This window comes from Anopheles aquasalis, chromosome 2, assembly GCF_943734665.1.
Source record: "Anopheles aquasalis chromosome 2, idAnoAquaMG_Q_19, whole genome shotgun sequence".
NCBI lineage: Eukaryota > Metazoa > Arthropoda > Insecta > Diptera > Culicidae > Anopheles > Anopheles aquasalis.
The window spans coordinates 41,486,948-41,505,000 of record NC_064877.1 but is presented as its reverse complement, the minus strand read 5'-3'; the positions used below and the strand labels follow the sequence as shown (position 1 = coordinate 41,505,000).

General features: G+C 51.1%; 1 protein-coding gene across 1 annotated transcript in view; it reads left to right on the top strand.

The window, feature by feature from the left end:
• Positions 1-1,074: 1,074 nt before the first annotated feature.
• The window catches only part of LOC126572149 (ras-associated and pleckstrin homology domains-containing protein 1), a 52,053-nt gene continuing 35,074 nt past the window's right edge, over positions 1,075-18,053 (top strand). Inside the window, exon 1 of the mRNA XM_050231224.1 lies at positions 1,075-2,668. The gene's annotated coding sequence lies outside the window, so the exon portion shown is untranslated. The remainder of the gene's footprint in view (positions 2,669-18,053) is intronic.

Sequence of the window (18,053 nt, the reverse complement as noted above, 5' to 3'; positions counted from 1 at the left end):
TCTTTTATCGTTTACCAAATATCTATCTTGATGGGAGAAGAGGTTGGATGGGGTGGGTTAGTTCACGCGATGAATTTTCTGAGAAAACATGTTCCCTGAGCGAATGAACACTGCAGCGATGGGTTGGTAGGAAAGTCGATTGGGTAGCGCTGAACTGTATGCTGCGCAGTGATTGCTTTGTTAAATTGCGTTTAAACCTACATAATACAACAGTAAAGATAGACATACTGTTCGAAAAATTCATACGCAGTCGTGGGAATTAGCAAACCTTACGACTGATGAGTAAAGTGTTCTTTTGCATAAAACTGGAATAACAATTATAACATTAAACATAAGACATAAAAACAAAAAACATAAAAACATATTACATAAATAGTAGTTTCATGCTAGTTCATTAATGTTTATGTTGCGAATGGTACAGAATGTGGAAGCGTTGATTTAAACAAAAAGGCCATTCAAAGATTCACGACACCTCGTTTGGCGCACGGTATTTCCAAAAATTGTATCTTTGTCCGTTTTGCAGCTATTAACGTGTAAATTTTGCACAATATACTTGGAAGTTTCATCATTTAGTAAAAAAGTACACATACAAAATAAATGATTTCGAAACCATTTTCTTACACATTCTATCAGCATTAATCTTCACCTGAAATCTTCCTATGCTTGTAAAAATAAAACCATATCGAGTAAATTTTAATAAAACTGCCTTTAATGCTCACCACTATGGTAATTTTGTTGCTGACTGTAGCCTAGGAGTTCACCTGAGACTTCCCGTTTTTATTTCCCTTCAGCTGAGCATGTTGAAGTTTTAAATTTTCAAAATATCCATTTTCCTAGCATGTTTATGTGGGAAGAGTGATTATTATACGATATTGTTATAAAAAGCTGGGGCTTCCGATCAGCAAGGACCTTTTTCGAAGAACAACTCCCACGTGAGCGAGAGAGAGAGTTATGTTAGAGAGCCAACATGCGAAGAGAGAGAGAGCGATTTCGTCTAAGCGAGCGGATGGAGCGCAATATGTCGGTGCGTACCGATGGTGGCTTCAGTATAGAATTCCGCGTTTCCGAGAAAAGGCGACATCGCGGAGCACATCCAGGGGGGCCCGCTCGCTTGTGCCTATATTTCTAGTGTTGTCTCGTTGTCTTCTCTCCAGCTCTAAAACGGTTCCCTCCCCTCATTCCCCAGCACCGGGTATCCACCTAATCGACTCCATCACACAAACCTTCTTTTCATCTCGTGTATTTCGTGGCCGCTATTGCACCCGGACCGGCCCCCGTGTATTGTGTATTGTGCAAAAAAACAACAGACAACAACAGCGAAACGTTTGTGTGTTTTTCGCCTTCCACAAACCACCGTGGTCGTCGTCGTCGTCGTCGTCTCCGTTGTTGTTGAAGGATTGCGTGCCCGTTGAAGGTTCCACGGTAGCTCCACGCCACCCGGGGGCCCCCAAACCGTTCCGAGTGACCGAGAGTAGCTATCGCATTGCCAACACCCCGTGAGCAGAACCGAGAACGTGTACGCGGCAGCATGGGAAGCGTATGCAGATGAGAGCAGAAGCAATTCCACATAGAACGTTCTGCCGCAGCCAACAAGCTTCTCCAACATAGAGTGCGGGTGCCAGGCCTCCCTCTCAGGCGTGTCTATGTGTGTCTGTGTGTGGTGGGGTGGTGGGCGATGAGTGCAAAGTTTTCCTATCCAGCTGCAAACTTTTCGTTCCATTCTCCGTTCCGTTCTGTGCTGCCATTCTGACTCGGTTAGCGTTCCGGGGCGGGCAGGGGTTGAAGTGCTAACGATGGAAGCAGGGGGCCAGATTGTATCCCCTCCGTGATTCGCAGTCCGGACATTGCCACACACGAGTGCGAGACTCGTTGCTGAAAAAGGAGCGAGTTTCCGCGATATTGCGATTTCCACATTTGGACGCCGACTACCGGACTACGACCGGATTGTACTTTTGCTTCCGTCCCTAGCCAAACGGGCGAAGTAAAGTTGCTTCCGATGCTGATGCATTCCAGCACTATCGAACGCAGAGAACCGTTCTAGGAAAAGCGGGGACCACCCTGGACGACCGTAAACAACCGATAGCCGACTGCTGACCGGGACCAGGTGGCGGCTTCAAGCCCTAGATAGGCGAAGTGCAAACATTCAACAGTGTGTCCGCGTGTCGGCCTATGTCATCTGCAGCTCCTCGGGCCCCCTCCACCTTCACCGCCACCATTACCACGTGAACATCACGATAAGCATCCGTCAACGAGTTGACGTTACCGCGTTGCGTTGGTTAGTGATAAGGGTTGTTGTGAGCCGTTCCGCCCGCGTGTGCCCGTGTTTCCGTGTGCGTGTTTGTATGTGCCGGTGATAAGGCGGACGGGGGGTGCCGATGCACCCGTACCATCCACGATCGTCATTTATCCATGCAACTCATCGAATCGCGAGCAAAATCGTAGTAACCGTGACATCCTGATGCATCGCTAAGCCCGTAACGTAGTTACCGTAGTGTAGCGTCCACACTGTAGCTGGCCACTAGGGCCTAGTAGCCGTAGAATCGATCCGTGACGGCTCGTTGGAGTGGTTGTTGTGCTGGCCAATGAATCGTGCTCCGTGATTCGTCCGTGTGCAGTGTGTATTCGTGTGGTTTGGTTTAGTGCCTTTAAACATCCTTTCTCGTGCCAGGTAAGTCCGTCAGTCGGGGTCTCGGGGTGTTTGGTTTAATCATTCGATCATTGCCAGGGGCCGGCCAGGGAATGGCTCCAACCCATTCCAGGTAGGAGGGCGACGATGGCGACAACGACGGTGGAGCCCACGGGCCTCGAGTACTGGTGCTGCGTGTGTGGGCCGTCTCGTCGTCGCCGTCGTCGTCGTCGTCGTCGTGGGTCGTATTTTGTGGTCCGTTTCCTCCTCGGCCCTTCTTTCTGCAGGCGTGTGCCTCCGCGTGCTGGCGAGCCACGATTGCACCATATGGGCGGACAGCGCAGGTTGGGTGCAGCGTTGATTCCGCTTGAGTGGGATCCAGCAGCAGCAGCAGCAGCAGTGGTTCCGGACGGGGGAATGAATAATAATCATTGTGGAGTGGAGTGTGAGTAGGTGTGAATGTTGCACCCCAAAGGGATCTCTTGTGGCCGGTGCTGAACAGACGATCAAGGCCTCGGAATTCAGCACCAGCAGCTACAGAAAAATGGGTTTGCCCTCAAAACGCCATCATCGAAGTCAGTTCACCCTCGCCGCCCCGCCTCCCCCAGGGGTTCGATTCTCGTGACCGATCGATTCGTCGATCGGCGGTCGAGAGTGAGCGTCGAGCGAGTTGAGGTCCCGGACGTTGGACGACGCACAGCCCACGCGCGTTTTGGCGGATCAGGATCGCACCGCGTCGATGCGCCACGGGTGGCACCGACAGCAACATGAGCAACATAAACATAAAGAGGAGCCCTCGGTCGCCTTTAGAAAATTTCCATTTTGTCTCAGCTGGCCGCGCGCGCGTGCAGTGATCGTGCAGACCACGGGGAAGATTGGACTTTTTACGAGTTCTCGAGCCCTTGGCCCCTTGGGGATTCGAGATAGCCAGAGCCAGAGCCAGAGAGAGAGAGAGAGAGCTGAAGATTGGTGGCCCCGTGCTGATGGAGTTTTAATGGAATTATCAACCTTATCCACGTGCACACCAGGCGAGAAGACACTGCGTGATCCACTCCAGGCATCCCCGGACGGGCACGCCGTGACGACACGACCAGGAGATGAGTATTTAGTCATCATCTCGACGCGATTTACGATTATGAGGAACGAATCTTCATTCCTCCACCAGTGGTTCCCCCTTTCCTTGTCTGCGTGGTGCCGAAATTGGTTGAGGTTGACGCCGTGCCGCTGGTTCCATAAACTTGTTGAACGCCTTCCTGTTGCACCCGTTTTTATAGGTGATGGAGATAGGCGACAGCAGCGGGCAGTAGTAGACCTGACGAGAAGGTTTTTGATGAGGTTTATTTCGAAAGGACACAGCTTCCAGGTCCGGTAGACCGGCCGGCCGGCTCGAGTCGAGTGAGTGCTACTCATTACCTGTATGAATATTCAAAAAGTCATTTTCAAGTTTTTCTTTTTTATGATCTGGTGTCTGTTGACACCGGGAGTTCTGGATTGTTTGCTGTGGACCGTATCGGCCAAGCAGTAAAGACACGATAATTACCCGGAAGGCAATGGTTGTATTATTCGCTCAAACATTACGCTTCTCGGTAGGCCATGCCACGCCACAGAGCCAACGCCAAGACACCAAGTGTTAGTCCAGTTAACGGCGGAGCACACACGCTCCGCTTATCACTTCGCGTGAAGCGTCAAGCGAATGTGCGGATCGTGCTGACACAGCTTGTCCAGCTGTTTTTTTCATTTACAAACAACCTGTCCATCAAGAGCCAGCTGGCACATACTGGCTGGTTGGCTGGAGCGAACTGCTCGGAGAACTCGCGTCCAGTATTCGTCAAAATGGTGCCGGTTGCATTGGCTTTTAAGATAATTACGCTCGCCACGGACCATTTTGCACCTCGGCGCTTCAATTACTTTTCACCTGCGTGTCATAATGGAGTCATCGTCTGCAACAATCTCTAACGGCGATAAGATGGAGCATCGGGGACAAGATTGTCACATCGAAATGGACCCGCACACAGCGCAGGCTAGCGCTGGACCCTGTTATCACACAACCGCCCAACGGTTCGATGGACACCAAGAGAAGTCAAGGCCAAGATCTTTGCCTCTTGGATCTGGATCTCTGGACGGGGCCGTGTATTGACACATTACGCGTACGTATGCGTGTATAATTCAAATGTCCAGTCCAACTCCCCTCTTGGTGGTAAATTCCGGTTTAAAGCTCGTAGCTCAGCGTCAGCCCGGTCCGATTGCTTCGAGGCAAATGATTGGCCACAATCTGGAACCCTGGAGCTGGTCTTAATCGTTTGCCTCTAACAAACCACAAATAAATGAAGGTCACATTGAGTGCGTCCCCCGGAGTTGTCTTCAAACAGAGACATCAGAAAGCAACTTATACAACCATGGCGGTGGCCATCCTTACAACGCGCGCCCATCCATCGTCCATAGCGGTACCTAAGAGCGGTAAAAGTCCACGGACCAGTACGATCCCGTTTCTCACCGTGCGCTACGTATGATCCTGGGACCGCGGAACGTTTGTGCAGCTTTCTATCCCCGATGCTCGGTGAAATTGATTACCATATGGTGTCCACGATGGCGGCCCTGGCGGCTGCCATACGCGGATTAGCATATGCAAGGGAACGTCGTTTTGTTTTGCCGTCGTTGTTGCCTCGACGATCGGGCAGCGGCTGTCCTGCTGCTTGCACCACCACCGCTGCCTTTTATGCATTCTGCCGTGTCGTGTATGCGGACCGAATCTCGAGCGAGCGTGCACAATCCACCGTCACACGATCATGGCCCTTGCATTGAGCAACACCAGGCATTGCCCACACCGCCATCGCCACCACTCACTCACTCATACCCGCGCGGACGATCGTTCGTTACGTTTCCTCCTTTTTCCTTCGAGATCTTAAAGCGGATGGGGGACTGGCCATGCAAAGTTGTGGCCCCACCGAGTATCTATCGAACGGACCGGGGGCCACCACTCTTCAGGTCCCGCGTGGTGGTTAGATCACCATTCAAGAGCCTCATCGTCGCAGCAGCAGCACCAGCACCAACCAGGCCCTTTGGCGAGGCTGTGCTCCGTGGCTTGTGCAGCAGCAACAGTACGGGCCAGATAAGTGGCCACGCTTATCACGCCGTGTCGTGCCGGCGGTCTCCTGTCTCTGTCTCCTTGTTTGTCACTTCTTGCTCCGCTTTACCCTTCTTGGTTATGATAGCCAGTTCCGATTTCGCTTTTGGTACGTAGAAACAAAAATGAAAGTCGCGACAACGCGATACCATGTCCCAAGCACATGTGGGCTGGCAAAACTGCGACAGGAACGTGCCATGCGAGGGCACAGAATGTGGACCACACGATCCGAACCGGGACCGTTTCTTGCCCGTTCGATGGATGCGAAAAGTAACAACAAACGGGGAACGTACAATTAAGAGATTACTATTAGAGAAAAAAAAATTATGTGTCACCAGTTGAAAAAGGGGAACTTTAGAGAGAGTGTTTTATCTGCTTTTCAATGAAAACTAAAAAAGTATCGGAGTTGAACTTTATGCAAGTTCACGTACACGTCATCCGGGAATAGGGACCGTTGCTGGCTGGTTATTTGCGTCAAACCAGGACGTTGTCTTCTCGTGCAGTTTCGTTACGTTAACAAGCTGCTTATCTAAGCATGAATGTAGCGGTTCTTTGCTGACGTTGGCGAGTTGATGAACAATTCTGAGCAAAAAGCTATTTTCTCTGCCGACCATATTTGGTATGCAACAAAATCTTAATTGTTTAATGTATTGTTTTCGAGGTACTATTTTAGAAACAGGAAAATTGCTTCCAATTAATATTCCTAGACCTATATGTGTAGTAAACAGAAATGATTGCACGAATGAAGTGAACTATTCCCTTTTTAATACACAATTTGAATCAAGAATAATAAAACTTGACACAAATGCTTAACGCAAAGTTCAAATACACCTCCAAAACGATACATCTGTTGCCTTACTCCTGTGCTACGTACCCTGGACCATCATGTGTCCATCACTGTACAGTCGAGACCAGGGCAGCATCGATGGTGCGCCAAAGTGTCGCACAAAGTGGCTTTCGAAAGGATGGCCCAACGGCTCTTTGCTGATCCGCTCGATCGGTGTATCGAAGGGTTAGTCCCCCCTTCGGGGGGGGGGGGCTCTCTGTGTCTCATTTTCTAGTTCCTTCCCTCTACACTGCTTGATGATTATTATTGCCCATAAGTTCACCTCTCTTCACAACCCCTTCTCGGTTCGTTTTGCACCTTTAGGTTTGTAACCGTACCTACCTTCCATTTCGGTTCAGAGGCTGAATGGAACCGATGATTGGCTTCGTGGCGGTGTGGTTTTTCGGTACGGCAGAGAACGGGCATTTGCAGACTCCGAAAACCTGGCATCCAGCGCACGGTGAAGGCGACAAAGACAACGCGCGCGCGCGCGCCAATGTGTGTCGTCACGGTGGATCGCGGTCTGGCGGCGTTGGCTGGCGGCTGTTGCTGTGCCTCTTGCTACCCACCAGATGTGCTGCGAGCCAGAGTGTCGTTGGTCGTTGGTCGTCGCCGTCGTCACCATCGCCGTTACCGATGCTCAGATCATTTTATTGCATGTCGCGCCATGCCTCCTCTCGCCATCTCCCATGCCAAAGAGAGGAAAAAGGGGGGGGGGGGGGGGGGGGGGAGGTCCAAAGTGTATTTAAAGGTGCCCCACAACACACGAACGCATCCTCCTAGCCCCCTTTCCATTTCCCTTTCACCTTTCCTGGTGTTGTGTGCGGAGGTGGCTTGGCGGGCGTGAATGAGCCGCTCGCCTTCTTCTTCTCCTTCGCGAGGGAAGCTGTAAAACATCGAGCGAGAGACGCGAGCAAATGGAGAATGTTCCTCTACTCGGCATGGAAGAGCAAAACCCCGAGACGCACATAAGCGACGCAAAATGCTCATCTAGCGCATCGCTTGAACAACATCTCGGCAAGCTAGCGGGGTCCAAGAGGGCCCCCCCGGGGGGGAGGTGATCGGGATCGTGGGGGTTGTGCCGTGGAACTGCGAACCAAAGTGCGCGGTTCAATGGTTCTTGCTTCGTCACAACCACCACCACCACCACCACCACCACCACCAATACCAACCGACTAACCGGCAGACAACAAAGCAGGAAGCAGGACTTTGCCATCGACGGCCGGTTTGGACTACTCTCCATCTTCTTCTCCCCCGTCCTCCTCCTCCTCCTCCTCTTCATGTTGGCGCTTAAGCGATGGTGAAACCACGCACGCATATGAATGTTTGGCGCTCAATTTATGGTATCGCGCTTGGCCGGATCGGTGGGTGGTGGGTCACAAGATGATACCAATCGGTGAAAAGGGGCAAATGAAATCGGCGGCCGTAATTGCTGGCCACGGAAAGGGTGTCGGGAAGGGCAAGCGCCAAGATGGATCGTCGCTCAACCATGCACGATGCCCAGCTCTACCCCTGTTCTGTGGCCATTTGTCTTTGTCTTTTACTTGGTCAAAGTCGAATGCAAAGCAGGAAGTGCCGTATGGTCTGGTTATGGTGAATGTTTGTAGAAAAATATGGAAATCTCTTTAAAAACAAGGGAAAATAGAGAAAATGGTGCAATTCAGCAATAGGATTCGATAAGAGAATCAACATCAAACTGGTGAGAAGAGTGATTCTCTCTCTAGTTCAACATCTTATCGAATTGGATGGTAAACAAGCTGCAAAAGCAAATCTACAAAACGATTAAACAAGCACCAAGGGAGTTAGTTAAACAACATCATCAACGTTCGGGGCGGTTTTGCAGAACAAACGGCAGGCCCAAGCAGGAGAAGGGCAAATCATTTGGAAAGAAGCCAACAAACAGGAACAACAAACGATTGAGAAAACAGAGAGAAAGAGAAGAAAGAAAACAGAACCTGGCATCTGGAAGACTGGCCTAGCTAGAGAAAGCCAAGCGCAACCGAGTGACCGACCGATGAATTGGCAAACAAACCGCGATTGGCATTTAGGCATCATAAAGAAGCTGGACAGCTAGAACGGAATAGCTAACCGAAACGACAACTTAAGCCTGTGGCTGATCAGTCAAAGGGGCCGTGGTTGTTGGAAGCATCAAAACATGTTTTGCGGCTCCGTTTGCTCGAGACCATGATAGCCAACATTGGCGAATGGATTTGGCACCGGAGATTGGAAGGAGTTAAAGCCCGGAAAAGACACCAAAGATGAAGATGATGATGATACGAAACATTCAAACTGGAACAAACGAATTGAGAATTCAAACAGCGTGAGAGCGAGAGACAGAGAGGGATAATGATGATCGTCAGCCGAGATGGATGGATGGATCGATGAGATGAATTTGGGGTGCTGGTACGGTTCCATCAGCATACGGACTCGATGCTGCTTGATGCGGAGGCACAGAAAGTACTTTGAGGAATTAGTTTTATTGGCCATTTTTCTTCAAAGATCACGTCATGCTATCGGCCACGGCCTCCTTCACCCTCCTGGGTCCGAGTGTTCTGTTTGGTTGTCGTGCATCGAGCGATGCATCTCATTGTCGGTCCGCGATGCAGCCAATGTTTCATGTTTTTAATGTCCCCCTTTTCCTCCGCTCCTTGTCACTCGCCTAAGCACACACTCGACGGATTTCCATCGACGGTGCAAGAACGCAAAGCGTGTGAATGATGTGCGTACCGTTTGTTTGTCATGTTACAGCCCAGACCGCCTCTTATGCTCCTTCTTGGGCGCTATATCTGTCTGCCTGTGTGTCTGTCTGTCTGTCTGTCTGTCTGTGTGCCTCACTGAGTGTTATGTTTATTCAAATTTCTAATGCTGCTCTTCAAACAGACACACGCACGCTCGCACACGATTCAGAGCACGATTTTGGGGAGCCAAAAAGGGGGGCAACTGGTGATGGTGATCGCATTCCCTGATCGCCGAGCGACATAAGAGCGCCCACCCACCTTCCTCACTTGAACGGTCAGTCGCCTGAGGTGGGTAGAAGAGAAGGTGAAAAGAATTTGCTTGGCCGAACATAAGTATGCCCACGGGAAACCCCTGCCGAAAAACCAGACCCTCCCGATGCGATCCGAACCGTTCCCGATTGCCGATTCATAATGTTGACGATCGGTTCGGACCATCGCGAGACAACAATTGCTCCCTCCAGCTCCCCTTTTTGTACCGATCGAACGAGTGAGTTACGATCGCAGCCAGCCAGCCAGCCAGCCAGCCAGGCAGCATGGTTTACGAGGTTTCGCTGCCAAACACGCTCCGGTCGATCCCTTTTGCCCATTAGCGTGTCGCGGTGTTCCCGATCCTCGTAATCCCTTACGCCGTCCATCGCGGGGTCTCTCTTCAATCCCTTTTTTGGGAAATGGTCCAGAAGGTGGGGGGTTTATGGGTGTGTTGATGCGTAGGCCACTTGGGGTCTGGCGCGCGGTCTGCCGTCACGGTTTGGCGCTTCATTGGCGCATGCCCTGCCAGTCAGTCCAGGTTGTTTGGAGGGCGCAAACGCAAATCACGGAATGATGTCGCGTCCCGTCTCCCTCTCTCTTTTCCTCACCGATCTGCCACCGAAGATTGTTGGAGGATTTCTAGAAAAGGAAATTAAAAATGGTAAAATACCTTCCAGTAGCGCAGCTGCGAAGTGAATGCGGAGCTTCGACTCTCTTTTGCATTTGCTTCTGTACAAGGGACCCCAATCGGGCCTCGAGACTAAAGATACGGTGAACAGGAAGGTCTTGTAACGTACCAGCGACGACGACCGGGACGGCGATGTGCATTCAAAACGAGTTCCAAGATACGAGGAAGATCTTGTTTGCCATAAACCTCCCTCTATCCGGTGGAGATCATCCGAGGAGGGGGGCGGGGGATACAGTGTCTCCCCTTCGGGCGTCAGAGTCAGAGCCAGAGTTTAGAGACCCATCCCCTAACGGCATCGTCCCCCCCTATTCAGCTGTCCAAACAACATCGCGCACAATGTCCATCGATCTTTTCGGTTGTTTTTCGATGCACCATCGGTCTCTGTTCCTTGGTGGGGTGTTTTGGAGGTGCCAAGGGGTGCCCGAGGAGTTGCTGCGACATCTCAAAAGCATTAGATTGTTTGAGGAACCCCGCGACTCTCCGTCCATGCGATTCCAGCTCCCATCGCCATCATCAAAGTCATGGGGAGCCCCTAAACGCTGTTCATCATTGGCCGGCCGGAGTCTTCCTCTTCTGGTCAACTCCGCGCATTAGCTCCATGGTATAGGGTGGCTCTGCAGCCCCTGGGTTCACCCTCTGGGGCCACTTGAACTGTATCGCGTTTCATCGTGGTCCGCCGTTGCTGCTGCTGGCCTAGTTCGTTCAATTCGAATGCACCATCGTTGGGCATCGCAGGGGGGAATATATCGATGCTACTCGCCCACACCGATGCTGGTGTCATCCGATGCGCTACTGTTTTCATGCGCGAGCAAACACACCCACACGGACCGGAGGCCGTGGACGGGGGTTCCAATCTGGTGGAAATGCATTCCCGGGGAAAACGCGTTATAACGTCAACGATATGTCAGGGACACTCAGCACCGAGATGCGCTTGGTTTAATGTCAAACTCACGAGCTTCTCTCTTCCCTTGGGTCATCCGAGGATGTAATTCAATCTGCACCCCGTAGTTTCACCGAGTACCGGGTGGGGTGTGCGTCTGTCTATTGTTTGTTGCAAAACATAATCAAGTGAAATGCCTGCCCGGGATGGCGTGGCCGGCGGCAACATATCGCTCGCTAATACCATCAACAGCGTCCACCGATTGAACGCCCATTGGTCGGCTTCGTGTTATCCGGGATTATTTGTTGAATCAATAGAATTGAATACGGTGTCGATGGAAACTGGAGCGTCGATTGGAGTGGCTGACCGCCTTTAAAACATCTATCCAGCGAGCCATCAGCTCGGAATCGGAGCGTTCCGAATCCCGAGGGGCATTAATGTCAAAGTCTATCTCGTCACCGGACAGCAGCACCATCATCTTCATCATCGCCATCGACCGAGCAGTAAATGGAAAGGGAACGGGCGAGAGCTATCCGGAGTGCTGGAGGCAGTTCCGTGGCCCTCTGGGTATCGAGAAATGTAAACCTTCTTCGCTCGTCGTGTAAATGACCGCCGTCCGGGCCAGACCGGACCATGAAATTAGAATACGAAAGAGCAGCAACTCTCGCCCCCGGAGGGAACTCTGGGCGTTCCGGAGGAAGTTGTGAAGATAGTTGAGACCACGCGGGGTGTTTGTTGGTCGCTGAGAAAAGGTGACAAATGTCTCACTTGAACAGAATGGACTTGGATGCACCAGCCAACAGCGATGATCTCGGAGCTCGGAAGATCCTACAAATTCCAATGGCCAGGAAGGCCTAAAGGGAGAAAGAAAGAACGAAAGGCACACAGACTCGTAGAAGAAGAGAAAAGTAACCAAACTCGAGCTACTGAGACATTCGCTTTTCAACGAAACAACGCTAACTAAGAGCAAGACCTTATACTTCTGCTTGTTAGCGAAGGAAAAGACATTCCCGGAGTGGAAGAGAAAGGGGCCAGAGAGGGTCGTCTTGCACATTCTGGAGAGGTCCGGAACGAAACGGTTGGAACGGGGAGCTCTGTTGGCAGTTTACGATGTAACTACACTTTACGATCATGTTACAACTACCGGAGTGTGGACACAGCGACTGCGGACAACGGGGTGTTGTTGTCCACCGGATCATCCACGGTACTAGAACTTTCTATTTAAACAACAGCGCGCACCACGCGTAGCCACACACTTACCCCTGACGATGGGTTTGGGATGAGGATTGGGGATCGTTTTAACAGTCGAATGGACGGCGACAATGTGGGGCTAACGCAGGTTATGTGCACCGTTTTGTGGCTTCTTTCGCCCCATCTTCGATGACGATGATGGTCATACGAGGTGTTGTAAACTAATCATTTTACTGCCCCTGCAACCCAATACTAGAGTGCTGTGGAGAGAATGGAGTGGAATAGAAACCGGACCAGGGATTAGCGTTAGTCGGTTGAGTAATTAAACGCAATCAGGCTTTAAGAGTCGCAACTGACGAGCGAGGGCAGTCGAGATGGCCATCGGTAAGTGGTGGTTCTTCCCTTGCCCCTGATGCTCAATGCCGAAACATCTGTTTTGTGTTTAACCGAAAACGAAGCAAACAGCAGAAAGGAGAAGAAGCCCCAATGCTAGGCTCCACAATTTGGCAAAACAATTTGGCGCAAAAGAAAGATAGGAAGCCAATGAGCGACCCAGGAGGTCCAACGATGGCCGCCAGATGATTGGAAACATTCGCGAAACGAAACTCTATACTCACTCCCGAACGAATGCTTGGCGGCTCAAAACGTTCCATCGCTTGATCGCTCGAGTTCAATTCCATCCCAGGCGCGTTTCCGTGGAACCTGAACCCTTCCCGGACCCTGAAGCTGCGATCCCGGAAAGCGAAAGTCGAGAAAATATTAATAAAAAGCCAAAGTGGACGCACGCCAAGCTCCAGCCCTCAGCTCCAGGGCATCAACGCCACCATCTGATAGCCATCTGTTGCCATCATCCACCATCATCACGGCGGAGCTGCTGCTGCGGTTCGCGATCGCGACATGGCGGAATTCCTTCCAAATTAAACCCCAGACAGCAGCAGCAGCAGCAGACCGAACACAGTTAGCGGGCACCAGGGTTTGCGTCGTCACGCTATCCGATTAACGGAATTAAGCGCGTCTTTGAAGATGTGATGTTTTTTGGGTGGTAGTTGGGTGGCGCGCCCAGTAGCCAACAGTAGTAAGTGTCGTCGGCGTCGGTTATAACAACAGTTATTGCGTGTTTACAGATGTGGTTTGATTGCGAGTCGCTGGCGCCTTGGTGGCGTTTTGCCATGGCACATTCCGGCGTCCACGTCGGTGCCTGTTCCGTGGTGCATCGGCAGTTGCATTCACCGACAGCGGCGACCGTCTCCCTGAGATTGTGGAGGAGAGATTTGTGGCGGCAGAACGCTGGGCTGGCTGGGTTGGAATGTCGGATTGAAATTAATGATAAGATGAGGCTTGGCATGGCGTGCCATGTTGTGGCGTGGCCAGCCAGCCAGTAAAATGAAGACAAAACTTCCGCTTTATGAGAGTGTGTTTAGGATTGAAGCCACCATTTATGCCTTTTGAACATGAAACACTCATCTCTTGCTTCTCGGCCGATAGATTAATCCAACCTGCCATCAACTGACAAATGCTCGGTGACGTAATGGTGATGAAGGTGAAAGGACTTGAGCTTGATACGCGAAAGGACGGAACAGACAGGACAGGGATGGATAATCGTACGTTTGATCGACATGGGAAAGGCCTTTTCCAACCTTCAAGGAAGTAACCGCTAATCGATATAAGCTCACCTTGATGTCGTCAAACGTCAAACGCTGGCATCGGCACCGGGGATGCAAGGGCTCCGAGTCGTATCGGATGAGAATATCGGATTAATTCATCTTCGGAACCTGTGCGGCCTTGGTGGAAGCCTCCCCGCCCCCCATTGCTTTCTAATGATGAGTCGCTGATGTCGACCGGTACGATGATAAATGAGTTATTCTCCGACCTGCGGGGAGGTGACAGCAACGGCACAGAGTCCCTCGTGGCCATATTGTTCTCCACTCGCCGCCACCACAAGGCGGGGGGCACAAAGAATGCTATTATCATTACGTGATAAGTGCTTTTCTTGCTGGTCCGTCCGCAGTACCATAACTTCCGTCCTGATCGTGGTTCTACCGACACGAGCAGCTGGTGTCGCACGAGGCCAGCAAAGTGGCCACATCACTTTCGTGCCGTTTGCACGGTGTGACAATCGCGCGCCAATCGCATTCCACTGAGTAACTGAGCGCCGCGTACGCGATCGAGGTTGTCCTGGCTGTCCGGCGGTCTGTCGCCCATATAGGAAGCTGTGATGTGGCGCAGCGTGATGGCTTCATTTCACCTTCACCGTCTCGTCAGTTGTCGTCATAGATCGCACGGTGGGAGATGGTAGATGGTTTAATAACTTTTCATTAATTATTTTTTTCAAAGATGAGTGCTTCACTTTAAAAGTATGCATAAAATGTTACAAACCTCACAAACAATGTACTAAAATTAATTACAAATAGTATATTTTGAATCATCGATAGCTTTGAATAATTTATTGATGAAGAATTTAGGTTTGAATTATGTCTCTTGGTTAACGATAGCAATTAGCTCTACAGTTGAGGATTTAAATGTTTTCAACAACTTCCAGTAATAAATGTTTTAAAGAAAAGTTAATAAACAACACACTTCATTAAAATTAGTAACAAAATTGACATTTAAAATATCATCTTTACTTGTCCCCAAAATTTGTAATAAGTTGATAAGTTCCTTAACTAAAAAAAATAATCCTCTATACATCGCACAGACCCACAAGACTTAGGGAACATTATGTTACATCTCCTAATAGTCTGCAGCATCTTCTAGTCTGTTGAATATTCATCAAAGATTAAGATACTTTATCGACATAAACTTCCTTCTAAACATATCGATCCTTTACTTAACGACCTACCAGAGCACGCGTTCGTTTTAAGCCAGTGCGCCGGCCGGCCTGCCGGTCACCCATAGTGCCTTGGTGGCGCCTGGTCGCGCACAGAGACACAGAGAGCGTCAGTAATGCGTCAGTGGCGTGCAATGCGTTTGTCGCCGAACGGAGATTGTACCGCTTACTACTAATGCCGGTCAGCGGGCAGCCAGGCCATCTCATCTTAGGTCGGCGCCAGTGGTCGGCATGCGGTCCACATTTGCATTGCGCCACGCGTGTATCTCGTCATCATCATCGGTGGCGGCGGTGGTGACCATCGGTAGTAAGAGGGTTTCCAGTTCAGGCGCCAGCTGCTGCTCGGGCTGCACCAGAACGGGCCCCTCATTTGCCGTTGAAAGGGCATAGAAAACGGTCTTTTAAGTACACTCGGCACGCACGCGTAACCGTGGCCGCTGTCACCGTGGCTTGGAGGAAAACCGCGAAACCCATCCACCCCTCCAGCCCCCCCCCCCCCCCTTTCGGTGCACGCCAGTTTGCAAATCGGTCGACCATCGTTTCGCTCCACATATGGTCGGCGCCGCCACGGTATTACGCCAATCTGCTGACGGTGTTAGCGAAGCTCATAAATATGTGTATGCGTGTGTAGTCAGTGCTGTCATCCATTATTAAAAGGATCATCCGTTCAGTTTCCGGCGCTCCGGCCATCCGGTGCTGCAATAGTTAAAATAGTAAAGAACGTGCCAAGTGACACCTTTCGCCGGTACGGTGCTCCCTTCATACGATACTAAAACTACTCCAAGCAGGCCACGAAGGGACCGGATAATGACATTTCGTTTATGGATGTCGTAAGACGCGGTAGCCGGGGCGGCATACTGGCGTCGGATTCGGCTCGGTTGTTACCATAATAATCACAATCATCACCATCATCATCAGGCCGCTCCTTCTATGGTTGCTCACTATAGAGCAACCGATTGTGTCGTTTCCCTTCTGCCCGTTCCGTTCCGTGGATCTGAATTGTTAATCTAAATATCTTCATTAGAAAACTGCCACCGCAAAACTGCCTATTCCGTTCGCTCCGGTTCGAGAATCGTTTGCATGACCGAGGAGGGCGTTTCCATGGTGGATTTCCTTTCTCCCAATTGTCGCTTGTACGCCAGAGTGCTACCAGATCGTGCCGGTGAGCATTACTGTCGAAGCGCAGTAACCTGGCTATATCGGTGGCTGGACCGGTTTTAGCTGCCACAAGATAATGACATCTTATCGATGATCGATTGTCGATCAGGTTGCTACCCATGTGTGCGTTTGTGTTAGAGTGTGGCTTAGTCCCACACCAACAGATAATGCTATTCATCTGTAGCGTCGTTTGAGCTTCGAGCACACCTTCGCCAGCCAAATGACGGCGCCTGGCGTGGTTTCAAGCCCCGTGAACCACCATTAGAGCATGGCGGATTGGCCAAGTGGCGCTCCGGGCCGAGCCTTCTATGCTGTGCTGTAGGTCATACTTATGCTTTCATTGTTGTGCTGCCTCTCAGGGCCACCACGCCACGCCATGCCATGCCAGCCAGCCAGCTAGCCAGCTAGTCAGGGCCACCGCGAGCAGACCACTCCATTTCGAGCCATCATCTTACCAGCGACCTCACCGTGGCCTGGGCTGAGTGCTGCGTCCAAACGAACTCGACGCGATGAGGCTCGAGACGAAATGGGTTTCCAATTATTGGACGTGTTGTTGTTGCTGCTGCTGCTCTCGCCTTACCTTCGACCACCATCATCCTCAGGGGCCTCCTTCCTTTCCTTCTTGATCCTCTCTCCTTTGTCACAGTGTTTAGTATCACGCCCGTGGGGTGTCGTGGCCACAAACTAACCCAGTTTTTTGCCAAAGCGTCCACTGGTCCTCAAGATGCGCCCGGTATTGAGGTGAACAGAGGGAGTAATTTTATGCAACGTTCATCATCATCATCAGCACCATTTGCATACACACCTTTCCCCCAAAGCGTATGTGTGCCACAAGTAGCGCACACCACGCCAGCTGATGAGACAGCTCCTGGGGCAGCATCACCTCCGGCCGTAGGCGTTGGGCAGATTAAGCTGTAGCCTCCACCACGCATTCAGGCTAAAGCTTTCCATGCGGCTTTTACTGCGAGCGGTGAGGTATCAAGTATCCCCAGCACTCCCAGCAGGCCGCCCAGCAGGAAGGGACACACTTCGTCTTCCCTCGGGGCGGATTGACGTGCTCAAAGCTGATGGATACGTCAGCGGCACCACCGAGTTATCGGGGGCCAAGGGTTTAGATTTGAGTGAACGATCTGGGCCGCAAAACTTTCTTCCCCATTTCTCCCTTTCCGGCCATGCACCTCCCCAGAGAGTGTTAAGCCTTTTCAGAGCTGGCACACGCAGTGTGCGGGGAGAAATTAGGAGAAAAAGCTTTTCTCTATTTTGTGTTTAATGCGATCCCGGGGTGCGATGCTAGAGGGGTAGAGAGTGCTGCCGCTGGTGACAATGAGCGCTGGTAGCCAGCTGAACCTCGTGGCGCAGTGATTTGTTTATCGTTGCTCATGCTGCTGATGCTGATGCTGCCGCTGACCTTCTCCGCTCCGGGAGTTGTGACCCATTTTGGGCTAGTCTTTTGGTCTATCCGGAGCGTCGTCGTTGGTTGATTTAGGGACGCTTTGCTGGGGGTGCTGGAAGGGTTGGAACCCGTTTTTCGGGCTCTCTATGCGAGACCCTTTTTTCTATGCTGCTGCTGCCGGGAAGAGGTCACTGGGGTTTTTGTTTTCACTTGAAGGGTTCACCATGAGCCCTTTTCTAGCTAGAAAGAGTGTTTGGCTGTTTGACTGGTGGGTTGGTTGGTTGACTGCGACAAACAATAAAGTGCGTATGTTGATTGTTTGCCACCTGTGCTCACTGGTTTCTTGGTGTGTT